We start from the raw sequence: 14,385 nt of genomic DNA, 5'->3' as shown, positions 1-14,385 counted from the left end.
CCACTGGCTCCTACAAACAGTCTGCCCATCTCTATGGAAACCCCTGAGCAGGAGCTGTAATAAACAGGACCATCCCATTTAGAGATTCATAGTCTCTTGTCTTCTAAATGATGACTAGTTCAGATATCCATGGTAGCTACTGTCTACTGTAAGTTTCTCCAGTGAGGGATGATAGATACACGTATCTGTTGGCGTAGGATACAAGACTTTCATATAGCTGGTGGTTGTGATAGGATATGCCAATGATCATAGCACTTGTGTTGTATGTAGCCTTGAGAATTAGGAGTTCAAAGTCAATCCTGGAGAAGCAATCAGTTCAAGGATATACAGTAACACAAGGTTCTTTCTTTTTTGTTTGGTTGGTTTGGCTCTTTTTTTTCCCCCAAGACAGGATTTCTCTGTGTAGCATTGGCTGTCCTGGACTCCCTTTGTAGACCAGGCTGGCATCAAATTCACAGAGTTCAGACTGTTTCTGCACTCCTGAGTGCTGGGGATATAGTTGTGTGCCACCGTATCCAGCTAATATTCTTTCTTAATCAAATAAACAACAACAACAACAACAAAAACACAACAAGTAAACCTTTGCCTATAAGTTTGTTTTGAATCCTCATTTGAAGAAAGAGGAGAAAAAAAAAAAAAAGAACCAATAGCAAAAACAACACTAGCCTAGTTACCAACACTGTCTGCAATTCAAATGGCTTTTTTGTTTTTTGTTTTATTTCTACATGATTAAGGAGCTAGATGTTTCTTGTAGACAGATTGAGTTTCGTCTACTTGGTAGATTTCCTGTCATGCTGGGGGACAAATCAAGGTTGTATATTGGTGACAAATTTAATTACAGGTGCTATCACACCTCACTCACCTTTGTCTTTGGTATCTTATTTAATTGAGGCAAACATAAAAACTCTTGAATATTTTGATTTTAGCAATTAGAATGTAGTGGTTTAATGTAAACAAAGAGAAGATAATAACCATGGGAACAGAACTCCTTTAGAGATACTTAATTCTTTTTTCTCTCCAGTGCTGAGCTACATAATTAATCAGTGCAGACATTGAAAAACAGAGAGAGAGAGCAGTGGAGAGCAGTCAGAGTTCCGGTGTCTCCTACCTTTCTCATTATCTTGCTCAGTTTTAGCCAGCTACAGAGAAGCTCTATTTTTCCTTTAAAAAGACCAAGTACTTTCATTCAGCCAAATTTTGGGGCTTAAAATAGCTTGCCTACATCTATATTTTGTTGAGGATAAAATATTGACATGAACTGTCATCAAAAACAGGTTTATAAATAACACAAATAACAGAGCACACAACGTCCACCATGACTCCATGATTCGGTTGCACATTACTGGAAATGATTAAATATCATTTCTGAAGTAAATACATATTTTTTAGCATTCTCTGATGCATTTCTCCTACTTCAGAATGAGTATCTGACATAAGCATGGCTCATGCCCTTACATTGTTCCTCTAAAACTAAGCCCTCCCATGTAAGCATGTAAGCATCCACTTGATACATATTGATTACATCAAATTTGTCAAATATAAAATAAGCTTCATGTGGGCCACACAATCTCATGATATCAGTTTTACCTCATTTAATACAGTTCATTACAATTTATATTCTTGTTTATTCCCTTGGGGACCATCCATAATAATCATCAGGGGTACAAAGGGCTTTAAAATAAAAATGACAAAGGCAATAAAATAGTATTTGTTTGGAAATTCATGTCATTAATATGATTTTGTGGCTTTAAAATTTTAAAGATTTGGAATTGTATGACATGCTCAGCTGAAGAGTAATTGTCTCACATGTACCAGGTACTGGGTTTCAGCATCAAGTGCAATAAATTGAATAAACATTATAGAAAATATGAAATGAACATTTCTACTCCAAGTTAAAGGTCTTTGTAAACTAACTTACTGTAATATAGAGCAGAGTAGCTCTGTTTTAGTCCTTTTCAAGAAAGGAATGTACAAGACTGAATGATATGCAAATGAAAGGCTTAGAACAGAGAGGCTGAAAGTGACCATTGTTTTATATCCTCTAGAGACTCAGGCAAATACTCTCTAATAGTATATGAAGCTCATTTCTACGGCCCAGACAGCTGTCTACAGCAGTTCTTTTAGCCAGGTGACTGCTAATAGTTACCAAAGATAGAAACAATTCTCATCCCAACTTTTAATATTAGGATATGTCAGATACCAAGAACCTTCTTCATTGCAAAGGACTCTGGTACACAGCATATGTAGTTGGAGATTGTTGTCAATACCCAGGATTCAGATATGAAACTTGTAATAGCACACACCCATTAATTCACGATAATGAGACTTATTATTCATGAGTTTGATGTTAGCCTGTGTTGATTAATGATATATTGAAAATAATGGAAAATACAACAAAAACTCTAAAAATATACATTCTATGAATGTATACCATGTTTATATGATTATTTTTTGAAACTGAGGTAAAATTTCCATATTTCTCTCTCCCCTTTTATCTTTCCAAACTCTGGCAGATATGTGATCCTGCTATTCTTTAAATTAACAACCATTTTTATATGAATTATTGCTTTCATATTATTTATATATATAAGTATCTATAAATATAATAAACTATATTAATATTATTGGTTTTTGGTTTAAAAAGTTTGTATTCACAATGAAATATGACAATATCTACCACCATTACACCATGCATCTTCCACATATCTCCTACAAATTCATGTGTTGTCTTTTTTCATATAACCAAGTATAGTAAAGTACATACTCCATCAAAGAAGCTGTATATAACCAAGTACAGTAAAGTAAACCCTCCATCAAAGAAGCTTCACTTTACAGTGGATGGAGACTATCACACAAAACTACAAATGGATGCAAAATAGAAACCAATGGACCATGTAGAGCTTGAGGCATCTTGATCCACCTGCATCACAGGTCCTATGTGAGTGGCTCAGGGAACACTGTGGAAGATGGGGCGGAAAAGCAAAGGAAGAATGCCAGGAAATCATCTATTAGACAGACTCTTCTGAAAATGGGCATAAATAAAATATAATCAATTACAATAACAACAAGCATGTTATAACTAGAGGTGGCAAATCTCATGGGGTTTCAATGTTAGACAGAGCTACAAGCAAATATTGACTGCTGAGAGATGGAAGAGGGAGAATTATTCTCTAACAGGTATGAACCGTTAAATGGTTACTGAATAACTAAAACAAAATTAAAGAAACAGTTTCAGTAGGACTCTCTCTCTCTCTCTCTCTCTCTCTCTCTCTCTCTCTCTCTCTCTCTCTTGTCCCCTCCACTCCTCCTACACTCTCTCCCTCTCTTTGTTAATAATAGTCAAAGAAAAGAGCTATATGTGAATGTGGTATATGGGAGAGACGCTAAGGAGAAAAGAAGCCGTGGGAAGTTATGTAATTATATTTCTATTAAATTGCATTGAAATAAACAAGAAAATTAAAAATACACAATGCGTATATGTAATGTGGCAAATACAGATGCCTTCCCCAAGCCACAGCATGTAGTAAACACAGTATTCATAAGTGGGATCATATCTTGTACTGTGGGTGCCAGGTCCGTAAGGTCTCATGGCCAAAGTTTTTACACACTGAGACATCTCACTTACCCTAAAATACATTTTACAATTCTTGAAGATTGGTTCCTTTTGCATTGCAATAGGTTATACATTAAAGTTTGAATGAATAACTTCACCAAGAATTTTCATCATTGTCACCATAGATCTTTTACCTTCCTTTAAATAGCAAGAACATAATAAAGTCATCAGGAATCAGTGACCTATTTCTTTACTTTCAAGCACATAAATAGCACAGAATTAAACATGAATTCAGAAATGAAGTTTATATATGCAATTATAATATGTCTGTTCAAATTGTCAGCACAATTTAGCTCATTATATAGAGTCTATAAATCACATGTAATACATTTAATATTGTATAGCTTGACTATGATAGAATATTTTAAAAATATGATCTGTATTCTTCTAAATATTAGAATATTTGTATCACAGAATTGTAAAATATAAAATTCATTGTACAATTGAAAGATTTGTATGAACTATTGACTATTTCACATGATTAATTAATATATTATTAATATTTGACTTCTTCATTGTCATAGAGAATGGAATGCAAAAAGGAAACTTCTGATTTAATAGTATAGAACTTAGTTGTGTGTCTTATGTGCAGAGTGGAAACCTTTATTTCAGAGGAAAATCTCTGACACCAACAATCAGTGTCAAAAAGCGCTGTTCTAGAAACCTACTAGATTGAGTGAGCTGATTAAGAGTTACGTGACTTCCCCCCAGTTATATAAGGCTTACTGTAAAAAAAATGTAATGTGAATAAAAGTTCCAAAGATTATAAATAATTTTATACATTAGACATAATGAATTTTTCAACTTAGATATATCAATATTACAGAATTTTAGTTTCATATAATATTGGAGTAGAAATAATTACAATTATCAAATGAACAAATGCTATAAATAGGTTATGTTTTTGTTAATCTGAAAATAACTGTTAATTTTATTTATTTATTAGTCTATCAATTTCCAGTAAATGCGTGGTAAAACTATTAGGTGTTAATGTATTATCCAGTGAATATTTATGATAAATCAATGTCTGCTTTATCAGAGAATAATGAATTTTGGAGAATGGTAATAAATTCTTTATCAACATATAGTATTTGTGTTTATTTAGGTATTTAAATATGTTTAATTTACAAGAATAATTCTTACTATTGTTAATGTAATAACTTGCTTTTTAAGCTTTATTATTTCTGTTATAATGTGCATTGTATATAAAATATGTAGTAAAATCAGTTAAAATATATGATTCAATATAGGCATATTTATCTCAGACATTTTACACAAACATTTACAAATTTACATGAATATTTAATCTTATCTTGAAATTGAAATACAAACTCATGATTTTCTGTAAACTCTTACATTGTTGCCATAGAGAAAACAGTTAATTAGACTAGACTGTCTTTTTGGAAGTTCCTTTTAATTAATGTTAACAAAACGGATAGCCTTTATATTCCACATACAAAAAACTGGAAATGCCATACTGAGGGTCGTTATTACTATGCAGTGGTTGATTTTGTATTCTGGGTCACATGGTTCTAATCAGAGTAATGTTAGAAATGAATAACATAATAGTAAGCAATTGCACTGAGCAGGTTGCAAATATTGGTCAGCGGATGATGTACTAGCAGTTAGACAGAATCTGTCATTTTTAGTAGCGGATAGAGTACTAGGGCAGTTTTAGAATTTGATAATTGGGATTCAGCAAAATCAACTTGCCATTTGGAGAATGATAGATGCAACAGCATGGAGTTTATATTTTAATTACTTCAATATCTCACTGACATTAAAATCATTCTCCTGGCAAAGGATAGGAATGTAGGGATATAGGATTCACTTGTCCTGACTAATCCTGCCAGTATTTGGACAGAATTTAGTGGGCAGAAATGGGTGTTCAGTAGTTGTCAGTAGAAGAACAAAGTTATGTTTATTTAACAGCGTTCTCCTTTGACCAAGAGCCTATTGAGGGCTTGTCAATTTTTAAATCTAATTTTTATCATAATATTTTTGATATTGATTTCATTTAAATATTAAGACTGGGAAGATGGAGATAATAGTCAGTGGATTATACTTTTGCAGAACCCTAGGTTCTCAACACACATAATGACTTAGAACCCTCTATAAACCTAGGTCTGGGGGAATCTAGCATCTCACCTATTAATACTAGATAATTGGATGACATACATAAATATATGCAGGTAAAGCACACACACTTATATATTCTTTTAATGTAAGACCGAAATGGGTTAGTGTTCACAGAATTCTATGCTCAGGTGTGATTCAACCACTGCTACCTGGAAATCAGAGCACCTGTGAAAATCTTCTGGTGGCTATCATAAGATTGGACCCATTAATTCCCCTAAGGCAGAGGAGGGAAGAACCTTAAGGTATTGCAAAATGATTTACTGTGTTCACAAGTTCACAAGTGAGACTCAGAAGAAAAGCCCCATGATGTGGTTAATAGGGTTTTTTTTTATGCCTATTGAAAATTATTACTTAGATTAAAACTATTTATAGGCAAAACAATATCATACATCTTCATTGGAAACATCAATATTTTTCATATATTTTTAAATGATTTGCTTTTTTGGAAGTGTTGTACAATGTTATTTGATCATGTTCATTCTCCTTCCCAGGGTCTTTCTAATTCATCCCTACTTCCACTTCCACCCAACTTCATGTCCATTTTTTAATGTTATTTTATTTTATTTTTTATTTTTAAAGCAAAAAAAGGTCAACATTCATTACCAGGAAATCACGAGGAAAACAGTGGCTGGTCAGATGGAACATTTTTGGCAAAACTTCCTGGTAGGCTAAGACCAAGGTAGCACTGGCCCCTTGGCCTGTGCTGATAAGATCTATCTGGGGTCACTGTCTCTGGGCAGCAACACCTGACTGCTTTTTGTCTCTAGTCTCTGCATACAAATGGATGGTTGAATCTCTTGGGGAGGATATGGGGACCACAGTTCATTTGATACTTCACTCTCTTATGATCTGGGTCACAGACAGTTTCAGTAGCAATGCCTGGATGCTGTCCCTGCCCCATTTTCTTATACTTGTTTTGCATAGGACTGCATGGACAGCCAGAGATGGTTCCTCTCTTCAGTCTGTTCTCCTGTTGATCACAGGCTGCCTGGGCACCAACACCCTACTGATGCTTGTCTCTCATTCCCCAGTACAAGAATGGATAACTGTGCCCCTGAGGGCTGCGGGTATCACAGCTCATTCTTCTCTTTGGTCTGTTACTCTTTGGGTCATAGAGATCCTCAGAAAAGTGGGAAGAGCCACCCCGCTTGGATGTCACTGCTTCCATATTACACCATTTTATCTTTGGTGGAAACTCCACATTAAGGCGCAGCCAACTCACCAGGGTCTGTACCACAATATTCATGAGGTATTGTAATTCTGGTTTCATAGAGCAGAAAAGCTTTTTCTCTTGTTATTGCCTCCTGCGTCTGCACAGTAGACAGTGGAGGGCTTTCAGTTTTCAGAGAATCCCTTGCTCCTTGTCTTTTGTTCCGAGGCCTAGATACTGTAGAATATTCATTGTGATTTCCTCAGGAGCAGAGTCTGTCCCTCTTCTAGCACATCAAGAGAGAACTGACTCTCAGTTGAGGCTAAATTCTTGATCTGAATGGAGGTATTGAGGCCACAGGCTTCGAAGAACTACATTCCCCCAAGTCTTTCTCTCTGGCTTTTGGTTCTGGATCTCATAACTTCTCTCCTCTCTTCATCTGGATTAAATACTTTGGGAGTATTTTCTAGGGTCTTGTTCTTGGGGACTCCAAGTTCCCAAGTGTTTTTGCTGTGTTCTCTCCCCATGAAACACATTACCAAGGCTCTGGAATGTCTTGGACTTGTGGATCATTTCTGGGATCTGGGAAATGAGTCCTGTGAAGGCAAGCTGAATGAGGCAAGGTGCACAGAAATTTGACCTTCTGGAAGGAGCCCAACAGGGCATAACTGTGGCTGCTCATTAGCTTAGCAATCACTGTCAGTAAACAACTGTGGTTTTAGAGCTGGGCCTTTTGAGGGATATAGACTAGGTGTTTGGAAATGGCCTGGGCTTCTGTTGGCTTCTATATACTCAAAGTCTCTGACATAAATATAGATGGCATGACCATTGGGAATCTCCCTGGTGGACCCCAGACTCACTTTCCACATAGGATGTGTCTTTTCTTTTACCTCTGATGTGCTAATTATTTGGTCACTGAAGCTTGGTTCTTCTTTTGATGGCTGACCACAGTCCCTCTCCAGCAAGGATGCCCTTAGGTCACATTCCCAAACCTCTTCCATGGTGCATGCTTGGCCATTCATGGACTGGTAGTTGGTTGCAGGCTGCCTATTCTAGTCCCTCAGATGGTCCTGCTCGGCTGGGATGTTGCCTGGAAACAGAAAGCATGGGTCTTAGCACTCAGGTGTCTCTGCCATACAGATGGATGGGCTTTTGTGGGCCCATGGGTGGCAGCAGGTGGAGAAGTTTCATAAGTCTTTTGAACCTCTGAGTGTGCATATGCAGATGGAGAGTTCTGCAGCCTGGCCTCTGATACTGTTTTTACCCTTCTCCCTCCTGGCAGTCTTGGAAAAGTATTCAGCCTTGGAAACATAGGTGGGTAAGGAAGGAACCACAGGCAGGGGAAGATGTGAGGCTGGATGTGCTGGTGGGGTGAGATCCCATTAATCAAGCATCAGTATATATGGGTTTCATCTGCATTTCACAAGCTGCTTGATGTTTGATTCCAGCTTCATTTGAGTCTTTGGGCCAAGGGGGAAAAAAGGGTTTGAGTGATGTTCACATAGAACAGCTGATCTGTCCTCATTGCAGGGTTTCTGGGTTCCAGGTCCTGTGCAGGGTTCTTGCTTGAAGTGGAAGGCATGCCTTTGGCTCCAACACCAAGATCTTTTTTAATGGAGTCATGTATGCCACATTTTGCTGGGCCCTTCTTTAAGGGCACTGCAGAGGACACAAACCACATTATCTGGCTCAACTTGCAGCTTTTGGGGTTGAGGATGGAAGATTGAGTAGGCTGGGAGAGGCCAAGCCCATTTTTGTTCTGGTGAGGATGGTGTGCTGGGAAGTGATTTTGAAGCTTCTCTATTTCACTGAATGGGAGGAATCTGATGGATGTTCTTTGTTCTGCTATCTTAGTCACCATGTTTTCATTCCATGGCTCTTCCTGGTGCTGGAGGGTCTGACACTGCTCAGGAAAGATGGAGGCTGACCTGATAGGTTCATTGGGCAGGGGGTCTTGGAAAGTCATCAGTGGGTTGGATGATGGGTGCTTGCCAGCTTTGGATACTATAATCTATAGTTTCTTTACAACTCAGTACCTCCTGGGAGTGCTTGTTTTCAGGCAGGATGGATGCCCATATCCATGTCTCAGTTGGAAGGACATGCTATTCCACAGGTCCTACTTGTGGATGAATAATGTGCTTGGTTTGGTGTAGATCTAGGGAGTTTTCCCAGTGCTGGACCTCTGTTACATCTACCCAGCATGATGCCACAGGTTGGTGAGACAAGGGCTGGTCCTTAAGGGGTGGAGATCCTTGAGCAAGAGGAAGAGCCAAGGAAGGGTCATGTGTATCACTGAACCTCACAGTCTTAGGTCCTGCAGAGAAAAGTGTCCAGGAAAGCCAGGCAGTAGCCACAACTGCCTGAGAGAGAGCACAGAAGACTTGCTCCAGAAAAGTGGGCTAAATTTCTACTGTATAACATCCTCTAAGACTCTAAAGTAAGACAACAGATAAGAAGGGAAGCTGACCCAGTTTCTCATTAGAGTTGCAAAAGAGGTGTAGCCTGGAGTCTAGTAGAGGATGCTTGGAGATTTAGTCAGGTCATGATGCGTTCTAGGTATTCTCCAATCTCTTTCTGCCCTTGTCCACAACATTTTACAGTAGCAGTTCTCTTCCCTATATTACTCCGCCCCCTCTTCACCACCTTGGGGTGTTCCTTTTGCTCCCAGGTAGTGGTGACAGTGTGTACTTTTTCAGGAATGGGATTAATAGAAGAGCCCCACTCTGCACATAATGCCGATGGTCATGTCTACTGTTATGAACGCGGAGCTGACACCCATCTATGAGTCACTAATGCTTTTCAAGGCAAAGAGGAAATTCTCGATCTTCTGAATCACAGTGCAGCTCTCAGGCCAATGAGACCTGGGAGTGTGGTGTGAGACTTGTCAGGAGGGCTCAGGACACATCACAGAGCTGTGGCCTCCTCACCACAAAGGGCTCCCAGTAGAAGGGAGTGTTCCACAGCCCCTGCCCAGACTCCAGTACAGAAGACCCTCCTACCTCCTGGATTTCCCTGCCTTCCCCTTCCTAATGCAGAGATAGAGCTGCATCCATGTTTTGTTCCTTCTCCCTGAGGCCCAGACTGTCTTTGCCTCCTAGAAGATGTCTGTTTCAGTCCATGAGCTTCACACTTTTTGACAAAGTGGTCTTTTCTGTGAAACCTGAGTTGTTTCTGAGGGACTGTGGCTTGAGCTCAGAGTATCTTCCGTCTGCAGATACACATCTTTTCATTATAAGATTACAATTTGTCTCAATTCAGACATGAAACTTTTATTTGTCTCATACTTACTTAGTTTGTCAGTTATCAATAAAATCTAAATATATATATACATATATATAATTTTATTGTCTTCAGCTATAGAATGCTAAAAAAATATTGAATTCAGTACTTTAACCTAAGAAAGTACTTAGTCAATTATAAATTAAATTTGATTGCTTAGTATTTTGCTTCTTTTCTTTACATGTTCATTTTTAATTAGCAAACATTAATAGAATTCCTTTAGGCATTTACAGTAAATTGTCTTGCTATTGTGAGTACCTCTGTTTTTTCTTTTTTCTTTTTAATTATAGTTTATTCAGATTATATCCCTATTGTTATCCCTTCACTTGTATCTTCCTGTTCCCATTCTCTTTCTCCCTATTTCCCTCCCTGAGACCTCTGACAGAAGAGGATCTGCTTCCCTACCATATGACTAAAGCATATCGGGTCTCATCCAGATAGCCTGCTTCCCCAAGGGGAAATGATCAAATTGGAGACACCACAGTTCATTTCAGAGGCAGTCCCTGATCTCTCCACAGCCATGGAGATTTAGCTGTCCATAAGCTTTATCTGAACAGTGGTCTATGTTCACTGCTAGCATTATCCTTGGTTGGTGAGAGCCTAGCTTGGTTCAGATTCTCAAGCCTTGATGGTCTTCTTGTGGGACTCCTGAACCCTCTGGGTCTTTCACCCACCCTATTCTTCCATACCACTCTCACCTGGAGTCTAGCAGGTAGTCCTAACAACTGTACTGATCCCCCACTGAGTGGCATCTCCCAAAAGACATCTATACTGAACTACTATCCACCTGTAAGTGAGTATATACCATGTGTGTCTTTCTGGGTTTGGATTACCTCACTCAGGATGATCATTTCTAGTTCCATCCATTTGCCTGCATGTTTCAAGATTTCCTTGTTTTTAATAGCTGAGTAGTATACAATTGTGTAAATGTATCACCATTTCTTTATCCATTCTTTGTTTGAGGGTTATCTAGGTCATTTACAGATTCTGGCTATTACAAATAAGTCTCCTTAGTCATAGTTGAGCAATTGTCCTTGTTCTATGGTGAAACACCTTTTGGGTATGTGTCTAGGAGTGGTATAGCTTGGTCTTGAGGTAGCATTATTCCCAATTTTCTGAGAAAGTAACTGATTTATTTCCAAAGTGGTTGTACAGGTTTGCACTCCCATCAGCAATGGAGGTGTCCTCCCCTTCCTTCATATCCTCACCAGCATGTGCCTAGGTATAATTTTGCTGTTAAGTTTTAAACATAGTTATCATGTTGATTGAACAATTATGTCTCTGATACCTTGCTATGTGTAAGGTAAGTGTCCTGCTTGGAAACAAAACCGTGAAGAAAATTACTCTATGATGATATAGCTGGATCAGACCTGACATAGTTGGTTCCTCACAGTAAGCTGCACAAAGACATCGTGCATCGTTCATGTTCCAGCATCAAGTGCTTTTATTACAGTTCCTCATCAGAACCGGACAGCTCCCAGGACACCTTTGAAAAAAGCTTCCAATCCCAATTGTTCCAGAATCTCAAAATGTCCTACACAGGACTCTAATTAAGCCTGAAATTTCTCAACATTTAGAAAATGGACCACAGTTGTTATTCCTAGCTGGTTTAACCATTTTTCTCAATTTTATCTGGGCCCTTACAAAGGTATTACTCATCCCAAAACAGCCAGACAAAACCTTAAGAGAATGACACCCCATTTCCCTTAATGGTGGTTAGATAGGTTTTTGGTTGTTTTCTTGGGCAGTAGATGTTTATAAGTTATTATTGGTCTTATTTAGAGAGAAAACAAGGTTGGATACAGGGATGTCTCTCCATTAATCTTTTATTCTTAGATTTGGAGATAGAAATATATAGGGGATATAGAGGATGTTGAAATATATAGGGATTATAGGACGAAAATAGATTAGTGAATCTACTCCTCAACTTAAAGCCTTAATTGTTACTCAGAAGGTTATTTTTAATTCACTAGTATAGAATTTTGTATATAGAAGCAAAATAAGTTTAATTTTAAATTCATTGATATACATTATTCTTCATACACATTATATATGTTTCTACTCTAATATGTGGTATTGTACCCATATACCTCAATTACAATCAAGGTTTACTTCTAATACTTTGAAATTGATGTTGCAGGCTGTTCAGTATAAATAAGTTATAAAAGTTAATTGTTAGATGATCAAATCATGGTGTGTGTGTGTGTGTGTGTGTGTGTGTGTGTGTGTGTGTGTTTATCTCTCATTTGAGAAGCTGCTAAAATGCACTCCTAGTATACTCAGTTAATTAATTTTTTTCCTTCTCAAGTCTCTGATGGGGTTAAAGACCAGATAGTTAAGTTTTACAATTAAGCTTAGTTGTTTAGGTGTTAAGATATTTCAAGGTCTAGATAGATGTTTTGAGTTGATAATGATGAATATTATAGATATGGATTTACATTCGGAATCTTAGAAGCATAAAGACTGGAAAGACGCTTTCTCCAAATACCAATAGCCAAACTACTACTAATGTAACACTTATATAATTCCTGATTGCTTCATGGTTCTTTTTGCTGTAGGTAGTTTATTGTACACACACACACACACACACACACACACACACACACACACACATTTTGCATATATGATAATAATATAAATATTATGTAAAAAGATTTCTCATAAAAATTCTGCAGTCTTTATGACTAATCACCCCCTAATGATCTGAGTTCCATATATTCTCACAGTGGGAACTTGAATTCAACTTGTGAGTTTGGAAAAACAAAATAGTCACAACATTGCAACTATGTATTTTTTAAACAAAGATGTATTACAATGGATATAAAGGCATTTCAGAACATAATATTAATAAATTAAAGACTTGTATTCCATTAACTTGAAAAATGAAAAAAAAAATAAAAGAATGAAAGAAAAAATTGGTGAGCTCCCATCCCAAGCCAAGGAGTTATTTCAAATTGACAGCTGTTTTCAAAGGAAAAGTTAATTTTCACCAGTGGAGCTCCAATGGATATATAAAGCCACTCTTTATAAAATTTATTATAATTCATTCCTATTACATCTGAAGCTTTATCTCCTTGATTGTATTTTCCTGTTCCCACCCTCCCTCCCTCTTCCTCCCTATTCCCCTCAGCTAGACCTCTGACATGGGGTCTCCTCTTCCTGGTTAACATAAAATTAGCTTACTTTTGTAGATTTTATTTTAATTTTTTTGTCTCATAGTACGTTGCTTAGACTTTTTTTGCTAGTATTTTGCTATTATATTATGGTTTTCTAGTTATTCTTCTCTCTCTCTCTCTCTCTCTCTCTCTCTCTCTCTCTCTCTCTCACTCTCTCTCTCTTTCAGGCATGCATGCATGTGCATTCACATGTTTCTATGTTTCTTATGCCTTTTCTTTGTTTGATTGGTTTGTGGGATTTTTTTGTTTGTTTGTTTTTTAATTCTGGTTTATAAGTTTCATTTGCTTGTTTATCAGACTTTTTAGTACAAATCTAGCCTGGTCTACTGACCAAGTTTCAGAACAGCAAGGGATATATTTATACATTCTGTATAGAAAACATTAAACCTAAACAAGCTAATATACATACAAAAAGCAAGTGGAAAGATATAACAAACACACACAGAAAAAAAGAAAAACCGAAAAAGGGCATAAAAGTTAGAAAAACGTTGTTTGCATGGATTGATAGAATTAATATTGTAAAAATGATTATCTTAGAAAAAGGAATTTACAGACTTACAGCAATCCAAATGAAAATATGCACAATATTTCATAAGAACAAGAAAACTTTCCTAAAATCAGACCTAACCACAAAAATAACAGATAGCAAAAATAATTCTGAGAAAAATAATACTGATTTCAAGATATTTTGTAAAGTCATAAAAATAAAAATAATGTGGTACTGACAAGAATACAAACATGCAGAACAATATAATAATTTAAAAGTTTCCACATGCACACATGCAACACCTATCATACGTTATTTGTCATACAACCAAAAATATACATTCATGTCAATTCAGTAGATAAAACAACTGTATGACTTTTCAATGGGAGAGGATTTCATGGAATCACAATTATCATTGGAATAAAAAATTCGACTTTTGAGTGGGAGTCAAAATGGTTTCATGCTGACTTTGGGGATTAAAATTTGTCTACACATTCTACTAAGACAAAAAACTCTAGTTATATTCACCATAAAATCAGAA

The sequence above is a fragment of the Acomys minous genome, assembly GCF_964271855.1.
Source record: "Acomys minous genome assembly, chromosome: 4".
In the NCBI taxonomy this organism is placed as follows: domain Eukaryota; kingdom Metazoa; phylum Chordata; class Mammalia; order Rodentia; family Muridae; genus Acomys; species Acomys minous.
The sequence above is the reverse complement of the archived record's forward strand: the minus strand, read 5'-3'. Positions refer to the sequence as shown.